This window comes from Dasypus novemcinctus, chromosome 10 (genome assembly GCF_030445035.2).
Source record: "Dasypus novemcinctus isolate mDasNov1 chromosome 10, mDasNov1.1.hap2, whole genome shotgun sequence".
NCBI lineage: Eukaryota > Metazoa > Chordata > Mammalia > Cingulata > Dasypodidae > Dasypus > Dasypus novemcinctus.
In genome coordinates this window covers 109656312-109674258 of record NC_080682.1, presented here as the reverse complement: position 1 = coordinate 109674258, position 17947 = coordinate 109656312, and positions in this window count along the sequence as shown.

Here is a 17947-nt window from a genome sequence, read left to right as displayed (position 1 = left end):
GCTTGAGGTACATCCACTCCCAGCGAGTAATCTTTTTAAGACACAAATCCAACCACTGCTTTTGTTCAGCCACACCAAACTTTCCTAGAAAGTGGTGGGTCCTCTCCCATGTTCCTGCCTCGCATTCTACAGTTCAGCTGGAGGCCTTTCCTCTTTTCTGCGCTCAGCTAATGCAGACTCATCATTTCCAATTCAGCTCCCGGAAGCCCTCTCTGACTCTCATTCCACTTTGTTCACATCCTACTGAAGCAGGCTATAAGACAGGGAATTAATCGACAGATCTGGAACCTGGCAGAGTCCACGTGGACATCAGCAACTCCAAGACAGCTGCTGGAAGGCCCCCACCCCCAAGATTCTGCCACTCAGGAGAAGCCTTCTTCTGGAAGCCAGGAGAAGCCCGGATATTCCCTAAAGGTTTTATCATTGAGATTGATGGGGGAAATAAGCAATCAAAACAGTAAGCAGCTGGAACTCCTCCCCTGCCGCTGGCAAAGGGGTGGGATAATTAACCGTTCCAAAGCCAGGCACAAGGCCAGAACGAGCTCTCTTGCTCTCTCCTGCTTTCTTGCCTCTGGACATCAGACTCCAGATGCCTTCTCCCCCACTTAAATCACCACGCAAGTAAAACCTGGGCATTTGTAACCTATAATGGGAAATTGTAAACTGTAAATCAGACCTCTTTCCCACTTTTCAGCTCCTTCCTCTCTACCTAGGACCCCTGAGCTTTTATTTTCTCCCATTTCTCTTCCTTTCCTACTTAAATAAATTACTGGCCTAACTCACCCAATAAGCTCTTGAAATTCATTTCTCCAGCATAGTCAACCTAACAAAATCTGGTAACACTACCACGGTACCAGAAACTGGCTTTTGAGCAGTATAGATAAAGGATGATACTACTGCTATTTTCTAAATAAATAAGTCAGGTGAGGTGAAAAGGCAAGAGAGAAGACAGAGATGAGGAGTCCCCAGCCTTTCTACCAAGTGACCCTAACAGATGACAGATGCAGAACTTTTTCTTGCTCAGTACAAACCTAGAATGAGAGGCAATGTGTTTTAATAGAAATAGCAGGATATCTGAAATTTTTTCTTTTGAAAACAAACATTTAGTTCCTGCTGTGTACCAAGGCCTCTTTGGCTGAGTGCTGGAAACACACAGATAAACAAGAGAGATTTGAAGAGGGCAGTCTCCAAAGAAGCACATAGGGGGAAGCGGATTTGGCTCAACGGATAAAGCATCTGTCTACCACATGGGAGGTCCGCGGTTCAAACCCAGGCCTCCTGATCCATCTGATGAGCTGGCCCACGCAGAGTGCTGATACACGCAAGAAGTGCTGTGCCACGTAGGGGTGTCCCCCATGTAGGGGAGCCCCACATGCAAGGAGTCCGCCCTGTAAGGAGAGCCACCCAGTGCGAAAAAAGTGTAGCCTGCCCAGGAGTGGTGCCGCACACACAAAGAGCTGATGCAGCAAGATGACGCAACAAAAAGAGACACTGATTCCTGGTTCCACTGACAAGAGGACAAGCAGACAAAGAAGAACACACAGCGAAAGGACACAGCCGATAACTGGGGGGGGGGGGAGAGAAGGGGAGAGAAATGTTTTTTGAAAATCTTAAAAAATAAAGTATATAGGAATCACAAAGTGGAGGAAACTGTTATTTCCAGCCATTTTTTAAAATCTCATCCTCTAAAAGTCTGTTACTGATATATTTTAATGCGCATAATCATCAGAAGTATATGTAATTTAGAGACCACCAAAACAGAGTATGGGAGCCTCTACCTGTCCCAACCAAGTGACTGAAAGCAGGAGATGAGGCCCTCCTGGACCAATACCCTGCACATTGTTCATCAATATTGCAAAAATAATCGAATATGACCAGGACAGAATTTAGGAGACAGAAATACCCCTGCAAGTAAAAAGGTGAACCTCAATAGTATCACTCAGAAAACACAAATGAATTTCACAGTTTCTTCAGTAATTTCTAATTTCCTTTTGGATTCTTTCTCTTTTTCTAAAACTTCCCCCCCTCCCCCCCAGGTTTAAATGCAATGATTAGTAATGCAAGAGACCCTAAATAGCCAAAATGATCTTGAAAAAGAACAAAGTTGGAAGACTCACACTTCCCAATTTCAACACTTAATACAAGGCTACAGTAGTCAAGGCATAATGGTACTGGCATATGAATAGACAAATAGGTCAATGAAATAGAATTGAGACCCCAGAAATAAACCTTCACATTTATTGTCAGTTGATCTTCAACAAGGGTGCCAAGACAATTTAATGGGGAAAATAACAGTCTTTTCAATAAATGGTGCTGGGACATCCACATGCCAAAGAATGAAATTGAAACACCTGCCCCACACCATACACAAAAATGAACTCAAAACAGATTCCAGACCTAACATAAGTGCTAAGACTACAAAATTCAGAAGAAAACATAAAAATAGATCTTTGTAACCTTGAGTTAGGCAATAGTTTCTTATGTAAAACACCAAAAGCACAAGCGACAAAAGAAAAAATTAGATAAATTGATACTCAAAATTAAAAAATTTTTTTGCTGCAAATGATACCATCAAGAAAGTGAGAAGATATCCCACAAAGGAGAGAAAATATTTACAAATCATATATCTGATAAAGGACTTGTGTCTAGAATATATAAAGAACACATCAGCCTTTCACAGTCTTGAGGTCAGGGGCCATCAGTGGCTTATAGGTAGCTGGTTAATTAATACCAGGCTCAATTACTAAAAACCCCTGAGGTGCAAATAAGGGTGTGTCAGACTCTCAACCCAGCCACCCTGCTACTGGTAGAGGGCCCAAAGTCAGATCCTGAGGGGCCCCTTCTCCACTGCTGCCTTGAGACTCTTAACCAAAACTACTCAAGCAGGCGAGATTTAAAAGATGAGCCTCTTATGAACCCAGACATTGAATGGTTCACAGATGGAAGCAGTTTTATTAAAGAAGGAATTAAAAGAGCAGGCTCTACAGTGCAAATTTCTCAATTTCTCAATTTGAAACCAAAGAGGCCAAAGCGCTTGCCCCTGGAACTTCAGCCCAGAAGGCAGAGCTTACCCAACGTTTAAAGCTGGCAGCCGGAAAATGGGCTAATATTTACACAGACTCTAAGTATGCTTTCCTTGTCCTTCATGCTCACTCTGCTGTGTGGCAAGAATGAGGCTTACTTACTAGCAATGGGTCATCTATTAAGCGCAGGCAAGAAATCGTAGACTTACTAGAAGCCATACTGTTACCTCAAAGAAATAGCAGTCATGCATTTTCCAGGGCATCAATGCTATAGCAAAGGGAAATGCTCAAGCTGAAGCAGCTGCTAAAGCAACAGCACAAATCAACGTTTCCCTCCCACCCCTTATTCCAGCACCTGTACCAGTACTTGAAGTTCCTCAGTATACCCGGGATGAACCGACCAGAGCAGCTAGCCTGGGGTTCACCCTGGAAGCTGATGGGTGGCTTGTTAAGGATACTCAAGTCTACCTGCCAGGAGCAGGGCAGTGGGAAGTTCTTCATGGACTTCACCAAGCCACTCATCTGGGGAAGGATGTCCTCACCAGCTTAGCCAAATGGGTTTTAGAAAGACAAAGCCTGGTGAAGACAGTCAAAGAAATAACCAAGAGTTGCTCAATTAGAGCCAAAATGTAAAGCACTTTACTCTGTAGTTCTGATCACTCCCACAGCTATTAAAGTTAAAGGAATGTCCAGCTTGGTGCACTAATCCTGAGTGAAGCCAGCTGCCCAAGAAAGTGTCAGCTCGCCAGAAGCACCTGATGAGATGTACAAGATAAAAAGCTAAGTACAGTCAATGTCAAGGTCAGCTGTTCCCTCTAACTCTAGCCCAAAGGCCTATTACAAGTAATCCAAGTAAAAAATGGGCAAAGAAACTGAATAGACATGTCTCCAAAGAAGATATATAAATGGGAAATGCAAATCAAAAATACAGTGAGATGCCATTTCACACACACTAGACTAGGTATGATAAGAAAGTCAATAAAATTTTGACAAGGATATTGAGAAGCTGGACTGCTCATGGGTGGGACTACAAAATGGTACAGTTGCTTTGAAAACACTTTGGTAGTTCCTGAAAATGCTAAACATTACCATAACATAAAGTACAAATACCCAACAATTACACTGCTAGGTATAACCAAGAGAATTGAAAACATATGTCCATACAAAAACTTGTATACAAATGTCAATAGCAGCATTGTTCAAAATCCAAAAGTGAAAATGACCCAAGTATCCATCAACTGGTGAATGGCTTAATAAATGTCGTATATCCATACGATGGAATATTATTTGGCGATAAAATGGCATGAGGTACTGACTCATGCTATAATATGGATGTACGTTAAAAGCACTGTGCTAAATCAAAGAAGTCAGACACAAAAGATCGCATAGTGTATGACTCCATTTATACAAAACATCCCCAAAATGCAACTCTATTCAGATAAAAAGTAGATTAGTGGTTGTCTGGGTCTGGGAGAAGGAAAGGGAAGGGGGAGTGACTGTTAATGAGTTTGGAGTTTCTTTAGGGGATGATGAAAGTGTTCTAGAATTAGATCGTGGTGATGGTTACACAACCCTGTGAATACACTAAAAAACATTGACTTGTATTCTTTAAGTGGGTTAACTATATGTGAATTACATCTTAATAAAATAAAAAACAGCTAAGTACATTCTTACGGTGAAAAGTTTGGAAATTACATGCGGAAAAAAAAAATAATAATAAGAAACCACTCCTAAATCCCCCAACGACTGCTAACAATAACTGTTGCTAAGATTTAAGTATATTTTGTTCCATTATTTTATCTTAGATTTTTAAAAATAACAGAGCTACTATTTTTTAAATCTTTCACATTCTTTCACAAGCATTTCACATGCCTTTTAAAAACTTTTGTAAATGTCATATTAACGGTTAAATAATATTGCATTTTATAGATATACCACAATTTACCTAATTAGAGTAATCTGTTTCACTATTCACTTATTACCAGGTTCTTAGGTTATTTCCAAGTCCTAAGTTTGCTTTTCAACTAACAAATGAGAACATAAATTTTCAAAGCTTTCTACCAGATTCCTACTGCAAACCCTTTTCACCAGTTCCCAAGACAACATAAGAAATCCTAGCTATAATCCATTTTTTCCACATGAGATACGTTATACTATTTCATAACTGCAAAAGAAAATTATGAAACCACAAACACTAAATGTCTAGGCTCCCCACAGGATTAAGTGACCTTATGACCTACAAGCTGCCTTGTTTGCCTCTCTTACAGCTCCATATGGTCGTGGCAGTCCATTCCTCTCTAGCCCCACATCTGTGAGAGACCTTAGAAGGTAGTCTAATAGCACCAGACTGAAACCTGGGACCACAACCTCATTCTCTCCGGGAAGACTCCCCTGATTCCCAGACTGGACCAGGATCCCTCTTCCATGCTCTACAGCCCCTGGGTTCCTTCCACCATTGCTGCTCTCACAACATCTCACAGTCTGTTTAAAAGTTCATCTCCCAGACCTTGTATCATTCATTTCTGTATCTCCAGGGCCACATTTGGACCTGATGTAGGATTGGTGCTCAGGCAATAAAGAACAATAACAATAATAAGAAGTAGCATATATTGCACATTTACCTGGGACAGCACCTGTTCTGAGTTCTTTATATACATCTCAGCTCAGTTAAATCTCACAACAATCCTACAAGGTAGATGCTATTCACAGTTAGGCAGATTAAAGCAAAAATGGGGTCACATTACTTGTCCAGATATATATAACTAAATAGTAGCAGAATGAGGATTTGAATCCAGGCCATCTGGCTTCAGACTGCTAATGTGCTACATTAAGAAAAATCTGCACTGATTTTGTAAAATACTGATAATGAAGCCTACTCTGAGAATTTGATAAGGAAATTGATAGTACAAATGAGAGGAAGTTCCATGTAGAAAAATCATGTGTCACCACTGTATCCCCAACATAACAGCTTGGTACAGAGCAAGTCCTCAATAAATATGGGGTGCTGATGCAAAATACCAGAAATTGGTTGGTTTTTATACAGGGTATTTATTTGGGGTAGGAGTTTACAGATACCAGGCCATAAAGCATAAGGTACTTCCCTCACTAAAGTCTATTTGGAGCAAGATGGCTGCCGACGACTGCGAGGGCTCAGGCTTCCTGGGTTCATACATTCCTGGGGCTTGCTTTACTCTGGCTTCAAGGCTTCTTCCTTCCTAGGGCTGGCTTCTCTTTCCTCTGCGTGCTGACTTCCCGGGGCTCCAGTTTAAGTCTTCAGTATCAAACTCCAAAATCAAAACTCCAACATTAATAGCTCTCAACTCTTTTCTTCGCCATGCCTTTTATCTGTGAGTCCCCACCTACCAAGGGGTGGGGACTCCACGCCCTAATCATAACTCAATCATGCCCAGGTACAGATCAGATTACAAGCATAATCCAATATTTCTTTTTGGAATTCATCAATTGTATCAAACTGCTACAAAGGATGATACAAAAAGGGAAGGGTGGGGAAAGGTACAAGAGAATAAGAATCTTTAAAATGCTGTTATATTTATTATTTACTTTCTGTTTTAAAATAACAAATAATACATGTTCATTATGGAAAAATGGTTAGTGACCAGAAAAAGTGTTTTATTATTAAATATATGATATATAAAAAGGAACGTCTATAACTTACAAGCTATAAAGAATAAAAATGAAATTAATCTTGACATACCTAACATCCAACTTAGGAAGAGCGTTTGACCAATTGGAGAACCACCTTCCTGAAATTTGTTCTTTATCATTCATTCCTTTACTCTTCTACATAGTTTTATCATGTGAATATATCCCTGGACATGTATGTTACATGCTTTGAAACTTCATATAAGTGGACTCACATAGTATGTAGTCTTCTGTGACTTGTGTTTTTTGTTCAACATTATACTTTCAAGATTCATCCATGTGGTTGCATAAATCCATAGTTTATTCGTTATCACTGTTTTATAGTCTTCCATTGCATAAAAACATCACAATGTATTTATGCATTCTCCTGAGGCGAATATGAAATTGTTTCCCCTTCTCCCCCCCCCCCCCTTTTTTTTTGCCATTATAACTAATGCTGCCCTGGACATTCATTTTTACATCTCCCCTGGGACAGTTTGAAGTTCTTTTATGAATCCCAGAAAGAAAAAGATAATATTCTTGAGCTAATCCATTCCTGTGGATGTGAAACCCTTTTGATTGGACTATGTCAGTACTGAGACAGAAGAGAGAGAGGCACTCTCTCTTAAATAAATAATAAATATAACAGCCTTTTAAAGATTCTTATTCTCTTGTACCAAAAAGGAGCTCTGCCATTTTTGATCATGCCGCGTGAGAGAGGACTGCAAGATCGGGGGCAGTCAAATCTTAAGCACGAAGCCCCCAAGAGACTGGACCCCGGAGCAGCTCAAGGCTGGAGAGACAAGCCCTATGCCTGATAGCCCCCAGCTGAACTCGGGACGAAAGCAGAGCAGCCCAGACTGAGTGAGGAGGCCAGGAGAGAGACAAGCCGTGTGCCTGGTCACCCAGCTGAGCTCCGGGGGACGGCAGAGTCCAGAGGGGAAGGCAGAGACCTCGGCAGGGATCGGAGCCATCTTGCTTCACCACGTGGCAGGACCCCAGGATCACCAGGAGCTGACTTGGGCAGAAGGCATCTCTGATGGTGCTTTGATTTGGACATTTCATGGCCTCAGAACTGTAAGCTTTTACCCCAAGTAAAAATCCCCTTTATAAGCCAACCCATTTCTGGTACTTTTGCATCAGCAGCCCTCTGGCAAATTAAAACATCTCCAAGAGTTTCTTAGGGATATTTTTTTAATTTCTCCGCTCCCCCCCACCCCCCTGTTTTCTGTTCTCTGTGTCCATTTGCTGCGTCTTCTTTGTCCCCTTCTGTTGTTGTCAGCGGCACGGGAATCTGTGTTTCTTTTTGTTGTGTCATCTTGTTGTGTCAGCTGGAAGTGTGGGCGGCGCCATTCCTGGGCAGGCTGCGCTTTCTTTCGTGCTGGGCGGCTCTCCTTACGGGGTGCACTCCTTGTGCGTGGGGCTCCCCTAAGCGGGGGGCACCCCTGCGTGGCAGGGCACTCCTTGCGCGCATCAGCACTGCGCATGGGCCAGCTCCAAATGGGTCAGGGAGGCCCGGGGTTTGAACCGCGGACCTCCCATGTGGTAGACGGACGCCCTAACCTCTGGGCCAGGTCTGCTTCCCAGGGATATTTCTTATGAATGGAACTGTTGGGTTGTAAAGTTTGTGCAGTTTCAAATTTATTACATAATGCCAAGTAGTTTTCCAAAGTGCTAGTACTGATATACATTTCCACAATAAAATTATATTCCATGGTATAACATATGTCTCCACAATAAAATATACATAAAGAATCACCTGGCATTTCATCACTCAGTGGTAACCACTGATAACAACTGATATTTTTCTGTGCATATGTGTGTGTGTATAAATACGTATAAGACATATATAATTACATTTGTTTCTTAAAATGGAGTTATAAAATACAGGTCATTTGGGAGTTTCTTTTTTCACTTACAGTGCATGATAAACATTAAATAATATTGTATGCACCTTGCATGAGCTCTGATGATGCTTCTACTTCCAGGAACATTAATCACTGCTCCCAATCCCAGACTTTGAGACTCGGCTCAACTGCCAGGCCCCTACAGCCTGACCCCAGGCTCCACTCCCCAGGCAGAGTTATTACTTCTTTCTCCTTGCTCCCTAGCACCTTGGGTGTCCCCCCGCTGCAGACTCACTGCCTATTGACTAGATCATACCCACAAAGCAGCTATGAACTCCTGGAGAGACAGGATCACCCACATTCATCTCTAAAATCCCAGTGCCCAGCACATGCCTAGCCTGTGAACAAATCAGTAGGTTTTTCTCAAACTCAGAAGCAAAACTGGCCCTAGGAAGCAATCTGACATAGTGGTTAAGATATCAGCTCTTGAATGTGGTAAACATGACCTATTACCCTAAACTTACCTCTTAATAAACGTTGACTTTGGTCCTATTAACCTTTCTAAACCTCAGTTTCCTCATCTGTAAAATGGGGAATCAGTGAAGCAGTAATATCCATTTTATACATGGATTAAATGGAAGAATAGTTCCAAACTACAATACCAGGGAAATACATCTCATGGTATTGTGATAGCCAAGACTATTATTTCTTTTTCGCCTTAGAGGTACTGGGGATCGAACCAGGACCTCGTACATGCGAAGCAGGCTCTCAGCCACTGAGCTACACCCACTCCCCAAGATTACTATTGTTTTAATGGGAGGGGACAGCTTCCTCAATAAAGCTGCCCAGCAGGCAGAGGGGAAACGGACAACATTTGGGCCTATTTTTCCCATGAGTCCTGTTTTCTCAACTAAGAAGAAACTCAGTTTACAGGGAAAGAGAAGTCCATTTTGAGCGAGCTCCTTGATAACTCCTTGATCCCTCGTCTCCCAGGACCTCGCCTTCCTGCCCTCCCTTAATACCCAGCTGTATTAGTCAGCCAAAGGGGTGCTGATGCAAAATACCAGAAATTGGTTGGTTTTTATAAAGGGTGTTTATTTGGGGTAGGAGCTTATTTCTACCAGACCGTAAAGTATAAGTTACTTCCCTCACCAAAGTCTATTTGGAGCAAGATGGCTGCTGGCCTCTGCGAGGGTTCAGGCTTCCTGGGTTCCTACGTTCCTGGGGCTTGCTTTTCTCTGGGATCAAGTTTCCTCTCTTCCTGGGGCTGGCTTCTCTTTCCTCTGTAAGCTGATTTCCCAGGGCTTCAGCTCAAGTTTCCAGCATCAAACTCCAACATCAAAACTCCAACATCAGAAACCCTCAACTCTGTCCTTTGCCATGCCTTTGATCTGTGAGTCCCCACCCCTTGGTGGGTGGGGACTCAATCATGCCCAGGATCTAATATCCATTTTTGGAATTCATAACTATATCAAACTGCTACGCCAGCTGAGAGCCACCTTCTGCACAGTCTCCTCCAGTTCCTTGTTCCCTCTCCTTCTGTCCCCGTCTGAGACCTCTGACTGTTATATCACAGCTTTAGAAAGCCTGAATAAGTAAAAGTCAGTTTATGTGGGAATCAGCAAAAGTGAATTGGACATCTACTATGGACCAGGACATACGGAGGATAGCAGAGCCCCTATTTTTCAGCCTGATAATAATTTAACTGGTGAAATTAAATGTGAGAAGACATGCTAATCAAGCACATTAGCAAATTCATTACCTAATAAATATTCAATGAACCCCTACTATATGTCAGGTACTGTTCTAGGCAATGGAGATACACAGAAGAGGACAAAATAGACAAATTTCAAGGGTCAAAATGACAATGACAAGAGTGTCCCTAACCCTGTTCTGAGTACTCTTCAGTATTACCTTGCAAAGTCTAACAACCTTCATAACTAAGTGCTGTCTTTAGTCCTCAGTTACAGATGATGAAACTGATACCCGCTGAGCTTAAATATTTCACCCGAGGGCTCATAGGCAGCTGGGCCAGCGCTGGAATCCAGGCAGTCTGGTTCCAGGCAAGGAAGGCTGTACGGAGAGTGAGCACTGTGGGCAGATAGAGATCCCCGGGTACCGGAAATGAGGCTTGAGGGTTCTGCAGGGAGGAAACCATTAGGGGCCTAACTGGTCAACGGGGGCAAGTCTGCAGAGGGAAGGAGAGATTGGTAAGATTGGGAAAGACTGAAGACATAGAGGCTCCTGAGGAGACTACTGCAGCAATCTGGTTGGTGACAGCAGTGATGGGTAGGAGGCCGACACGGACCCATGTTTCAGGGGTGGAATCTACAGGATTTGGAGAGAGACTTAGGGAGAGGGCTCGAGGGAGAAGGCATTGGACCCCTCCTGGATTTCCAGCCATTCCCAGTCTCTGAGGAGAGCAGAAAGTGAATCCGGCCGCCACGGGGGTGGGAGCCGGGGCAGTCAGGCAGAGCAGGGGTGGAGAAAGCAACACCGGGCCAACACACAGCCTGCCCCGGCTTGAAAGGGCAGGAGAGGCGTGGGCAGAGTGAGACGTTCAGAGCGGCACAGCTGAGGGCCTGTGCGGAGCTGGGGGCAGGGTGACAGGCCTGCTGGGGCCCTTGCCGTGAGAAGGCGTTGGAGCTTCGTCCTGGAGGCAACCCAAGGGGTCAAGAGAGGGAGCAGTGTGTTTAAACCCATGCCTTGGGGAAAACATGTTTGGTTTTTGGATTTTGGGGGGTGGGGGATGGAGAGAGGGGATTTTCCAAAGGAAAATCCGTTCGGAGGCAAATAATCTTGACAAAAGAGAGGACAGTCAGGTCAGGTCTCATGACATCTCGAGGGGACTTGCCGCGAGGAAGAGACAGGAGAGCTGGGGTTTACCAGGCTGGGACCCGAGCCCCAGCCCCCACACCCTGGGAGGTAAGTCACCGCAGAGATGACAGAGTCATCTGTCCTTGGTTAAGCACCTGGAAAGCTGCTACAAAATACATGTCATGCAGTTGAGAATTAATTGAATAGCCCTAAATTGTTTTGTTTTGAATGAGGTTATGGAAACATCAACAGTAAAAGAGTCACCTAAAAACACTTGTTGTTTGAACAGGAATTTCCCCTTTGGACGTCACCTACAAACGGAGCCCTCTCCGACCTTTAACTTATAAGAATCAGTGACAGGGAAGCGGATGTGGCTCAGCTGATAGAGCATGTGCCCACCATAGAGGAGGTCCAGGGTTCAGTACCCAGGGCCTCCTGGCCCATGTGATGAGCTGGCCCCCACGTAGTGCTGCCAAGCACAAGGAGTGCCGAGCCACTCAGGGGATCCCCCCACATAGGGGTGCCCCCCACACAAGGAGTACACCCTGCAAGGAGAGCCACCCCGTGTGAAAAAAGCACAGCCTGCCCAGGGTGGTGCTGCACACATGGAGAGCTGATGCAGCAAGATGACCAACAAAAAGAGACACAGATTCCCCGTGCCGCCTGGCAAGAATGCAAGTGGACACAGAAGAACACACAGCAAATGGACATAGAGAGCAGACAACCGGGAAGGGGGGAAGGGGACTGAAATAAATAAAAAATAAATTAATTTTTTTAAAAAATTACAATTGTGAATATTTGAATGCCTGCTTTTCTTGTATCCTCCCCAGTGTTGTCAGTTAACAGCTAGATGCTGACCCAAATCTCTATCTCTAAACCAGATCTGTCTCCAGGGTGTTAGCCCTTGAATCAGTTAAGATCATGTTCGGCTGCAGATGACAGAAAACTGGTTCCAGTACCTTAACCAAACAGGGGCTTGTTTTTCTCTGGCAGTAGAGAGCCCCAGGACACAGAGCTCCACAATGCCAGAATCCTTCTCTTTCCGCTCTGCCTCCCTCAGCATCTGGTCTCTATCAAAAAATCACAGTCTCAGGATGGCTGATTCTTGTCCAAGCATCACAGTTCTGTTAAGGCAGGAAGAAGGAAGAAGAGCAAGGGTAAAGGGCAAATGTCAGCTGGACTTGTCCATTTTTATCAGGGAAAAAAAAAAGTTTCTCCAGACTCTCCACCCAGTGGTGTCCCCTTAAAGAGCTTGTTGGGGGAAGCGGACTTGGCCCAGTGGTTAGGGCGTCCGTCTACCGTATGGGAGGTCCACGGTTCAAACCCCGGGCCTCCTTGACCCATGTGGAGCTGGCCCATGTGCAGTGCTGATGCGCGCAAGGAGTGCCCTGCCACGCAGGGGTGTCCCCCCCCTCCGAGGGGAGCCCCGCGCGCAAGGAGTGCACCCCACAAGGAGAGTCACCCAGTGCGAAAGAAAGTGCAGCCTGCCCAGGAATGGCACCGCACACACGGAGAGCTGACACAACAAGATGACACAACAAAAAGAAACAGATTCCTGTGCTGCCAACAACAGCAGAAGCAAACAAAGAAAAACAAGCAGCAAATAGACACAGAGAACAGACAACTGGCGGTGGGGGGGGGGGGGGACGGGAAGGGGAGAGAAATAAATAAATAAAATAAATCTTTAAAAAAAGAGCTTGTTGGTCAGAACTGGGGCTCATGACCAAGTACAGGAAGTCTGGGAAGGCTGGCGGGGGAGTCTGGGAGGATGGGGATTTAGCTGGGCACATCACTGTTCCAAGCAAAGCCAACTTGGATTAGGAAGGAAGAAGTGGGAGAGGTTCCTGGATGGGCAACTAGCTCAGGGACCCTTGACACACTTTTCCCAACCCAACTCTTGCTTGGAACCTGATCCCTCCCACTGTGTTTCTTACTGATTTTTAATTGGAAAGGGGACCTCATTAAATGTCTAAATGTTAGAAAGTAATGGAAACAAAAGGCTTTTTGACAGTAAACTCCCTGGATTCCTAATTGGAAAACGTGCTGGGAGCTGGGCGCCCCGAAGGGCACCGAGTCGGTCAGGGGTGACATGGGCATGGGCCGGCGGTTCCCGTGGAAGGTGCGTTTCACAATCGCCTGGCGGCTTAGTCTCAGAACTGCACGCTGGCTACCATCCAGGCACCAGGGGTCTGAAGCGGGTTCCAGACAGCTGCATTCAAAACAAAGAAAGAACACACACGCGAACGATTTCACGCACCACCCGGGGTTGAGAACGAGAGTCATCCACTCGCCCTACAGCTACAAACAAGATGGTTTCACACAACCCTCAGGGAACAGCCTAATGCCCAAGTGACGCTAGGATGCAGATCTTCCCACAGTATTAAAAAATATTAATGATAATAATTCTATCTCCTGAAGAGCTCCTCTTGGATTTCCAAGAGGACCTCAAATTAAGCATGTCCTACAGTGATCTCATCATTTATCTTCCACGCTGGCTCCTCTTCCAGGGGTTTGTTGTGTTTATTTTCACTCGACTGAAATTCACAACCATGGCGATTTCCTCAAGAAAGAAGCCTTGACGTCTCCCTATGCCTGTCCAGCCATCACCAGTCAGCTCTCAGCGCCTGTGATCCTTCTAGCTTCCTGCTCCTTCCCTTCCCTAGTCCAGGTCACCACTGCCTGTGCCTAGGTAGCCTTGTTCCAACCCCACAATGTTTTCTTTACGTTGTGGCTGCCAGAGAAAGCTCTTCTGCAACGCACAACCATCAATGCCCTCCTGCAAAAAAACAAAACAAAACAAAAGCAGGGAGTGGATGTGGCTCAAGCGGTTGAGCACCCGCTTCCCACATGGAAGGTCCTGGGTTCAGTTCCCGGGGCCTCCCAAAAAGCAAAAAATCAGACAACAAGCAAACAAACGAAAAAACAAACTCAGGGGGGCCGACGTGGCTCAGTGGTTGAGTGCCAGCTTCCCATCTGGGAGGTCCTGCGTTCAATCCCTGGCCCCATGCCTCAAAAATAAAATAAAATAACTTCCAGTGGTTTTTTTTCTGCAGAATAGCCAAAACTCCCTGAAGGTCCCTTTGTGATCTGGTCCCTGCCCACCTCGCAGGCCCCTGCTGCACTCCACACTCCCGCCTCCCCAAAACACTTTCTCTTCCCTAAAAGGTCCACGCTTCTCTCACTACTGGACTTCTGCAAATGTTGTTTCTTCAGCTTGAATCTTCCCTTTCCTTCCCACCCTCTCTGATAACTTTTTCTTATATTTCAGGAATCAGCTTAGCACAGGCTTCCTCCAGAAACTCTTCCTGAGCCTGTCATTGTAACTCATTGCTCTGCATTGTAATTGCCTATTTATTTATCTTTGTTACCAGCTAGATCAGTGGCTCTCACACTTAGGAAAACACCAGGATTGCTGCCTGTCACGATTCACCAGAAACCCACAGTCACGCAGAATCTCCAGAAGCCGGCGATCTGTGTGCTGAACAAGCAGCCGGGTCACGATGAGACAGATCATCCGGGAACCACATCTTGAGAAATGCAGAACAATCCTCCAGTTTGGGAAAGTGTCTTAGTGCCTAGTGGAGGCACGAAGTAGGTCATCTGTCAGACTCCAGACCCTTTCTCCTTCCTCTCCTCTACTGCCTCATCCACATAATAATTACAATTTATTGGGTATCACGGGCTTTGGCATCAGATAGACAAATAAATAAATAGTCCTCTTTAATTGATTCTCTACTGCCTGCAGGACCAAGTGAAAAGCCCCTGACAGATTTGGATCTAGCAGTGACTCTTATTATCTTGGGACTTTGAGCAATTTGCCTGAACTTTATAAGCCTTGGGTACCTTCATCTGAAAAATTAAGATAGTACTTGTACCAACCTCTTAAGGTTGTTATTAGGAGTAAAAAGATAATGAGTATAAAGCACTTAGGGTACCTGGTACAAAACAGGAGCTCAATAAAAACTGACCATTTAATTACTACTACTGTTACAGCTACTACTGTTTTTAAAGTGCCTGCTAAATTCCAGCCAGGCATTTCCATTAGTGTTTTAATATGTATTGCTTCATTTAATCCTCCCAGCCACCTAGCAAAGTATCACTATTCCCATTTTTATAGATAAGAAAACCAAGGCTCGGAGAGGCAAAGTAATTCACACAAGGTAAAAAAGACGGCAAGTGAAGAAATAAATTTTGAACTTGGTTAAAAAAATGCTTTAAGGCTTTATTAAAGATAAATCCAGCTTTGGCAACCCTGTGAAGCAAAATGAGCTTTCGTACATTGCTTGCAGGCACGTAAAGTGATGCAATCACTTTGGAGAGCAATGTCTAGCAAAGGTGAAGATGCCCATACACTTTCATTCAGCAAATACACTCCTAAGAATAATACCTAAAACATTTTCACACCTACGTATTAGGAGACATGTACAAGAATGTTCATTGAAGAGAGGGATGTGTAAATGAACAGGCATATAATCATGAAACAAAATATTATATAGCAGCTATCATGAGAATCCCAAAAACATATTGAGGGAAAAAAGGCAAGTTGCAGAATAGTCACAGAATGATACTATTTATTTCAAGTTTAATATATGCTAAACAAGCAATCTATTTTTATGAATACATAGTTATTTACTATAAACATAAAACACACCTGAAATTGCTAAATCCCAAATTCAAGATGGCAATGATCTGTAAGGAGAAAGAGAAGGGAATTGGGACAAAGGCATTCATCTGTATATTAGTGCTTTATTTATTATTTATTTATTTCTCTCCCCTTCCCCTCCCCCGCAGCTGTCTGCTCTCTGTGTCCATTCGTTGTGTATTCTTCTGTGACCGCTTCTATCCTAATCAGCAGCACCTGGAATCTGTGTTTCTTTTTGTTGTGTCATCTTGTTGTGTCAGCTCTCCGTGTGTGCAGCGCCATTCCTGGGCAGGCTGCACTTTCCTTCGCACTGGGCGGCTCTCCTTACCTGTGCACTCCTTGCAACCCCACGCAGGGATACCCCTTGGTGGCAGGGCACTCCTTGAGCGCATCCGCACTTCCGCATGGGCCAGCCCTATCCACTGGGCCAAGTCCGCTTCCCTATTGTGTATACTTTAAATACTGCATAACTTTTTTGAGGGGTTTTATTAAAATCATGTCGAAGATAGACAATGGGGTCCAGAATCGTTCTAAATCTCCCTCGAGGGTTCCATCACCACCCCTGATGACTGCCACCTCCCCGAGCTTCCTGGCTGCTTGGGACCACCTCTGTTAACTCCTTCGCCAGCATGGGAGAGGCGCCGCGCCTACGGGGGCAAGACCAGGCCTGCAGCGCCCCGGCGGGGACGCCAGCCCGCCGGCGCCGCCGACCTCCTGCCTAGAGCCACGTTAGGGCCGAGGTCCCCGCCCAGGGCTGCGCCCAGCCAGAAGCCTCCGCATCTCGATCTTTGTCCCCGCCGGCTCTACCCGGGCCGCCTCGCCGAGGTGAGAACAGGCGCCATTAGGCGTCGCCGCAGCTGCGACACGACCCCGCCCCCGGCCGCCCCGGTTCCCCGGCGCCCGCCGCCCGGACCCAGCATGCCCTGCGCGAGCCCCGCAGTCGCGGCCTCGGTGCCGTCAACCTCAGCGCGAAAGCTGGGGAGGGGGAAATGCTGGCGTAGGCGCAGGACGCCGCAGACTCCCTTCTAGAAAAGATGTGTGTCAGCATGTTTTTAGTATCAAGAACTTGTGAACAACCTGAACTACATCGCTGCTGTCAGATCTATTTTCATGGCCTTGAAAAGGTGTAATATGTTACAATATAAAAAGTGCAAAAAACAGTTTACAAACCGTATGTGTAATATAATCCCATTTTGAAGTGTGTTCATGTCCACATAGAAAAACAGCCAGAAGTGAATATTTCTGTAAAGTGGAATTAGGAATGGCTTTTATTACTGACTGTACTTTCTAAATTTTCTATTATGTTTTAATTTGTTTTCAAAACAAGGCTTTAAAAAAAAAATAGTAGGGGAGTGGATATAGCTGCAGTGGTTGAGCGCCTGCTTCCCATGTCCAAGGTCCGGGGTTCAGTCCACCATACCTCCTAAAAAAAAAGTAGTAATGATATAGGGTTAAAAATTCACCAAGTACAGAAGAGAAATCAAAAAGTAAGTCTTCCTCTTACCCTAATTCCTTAGTCCTCCTAGCCAGAGGAATATTTTTATATGTAGAATCACTTTTTATAATCAGAAACAAAGGCATTTGCATTTGGACATATAAACAAATAAAATATTTATTTGGAAACAGGGTTTTGAACCATAGCTCTGACACTTAGGTGTTCCTGAGCAAGTCACCCAACCTTTCTAATCCTCCCATCTTTAAAATGGAAATAATCACCCAACCCCAAGTTTTATTGTAAAGATTGAGATTGTGTGTAAGCACTTAGTGCCATGTGGTGCCCAGGAAATGCCAGCTGCAGTCATTAATTATTACAGATTATGGCACACTAACTGGCACTTAGTGTCTTCAGAAATGTTTGTTGGGCAACTGGACTGATGGTGCTTTTGTATGGCAGAGAATAATTCTTCTGAGATGAAAAGCAGCTGTAAAAAATTACCTTGAAGGTGATGTGGGCTTAAAGGAATCACAAACTGCTT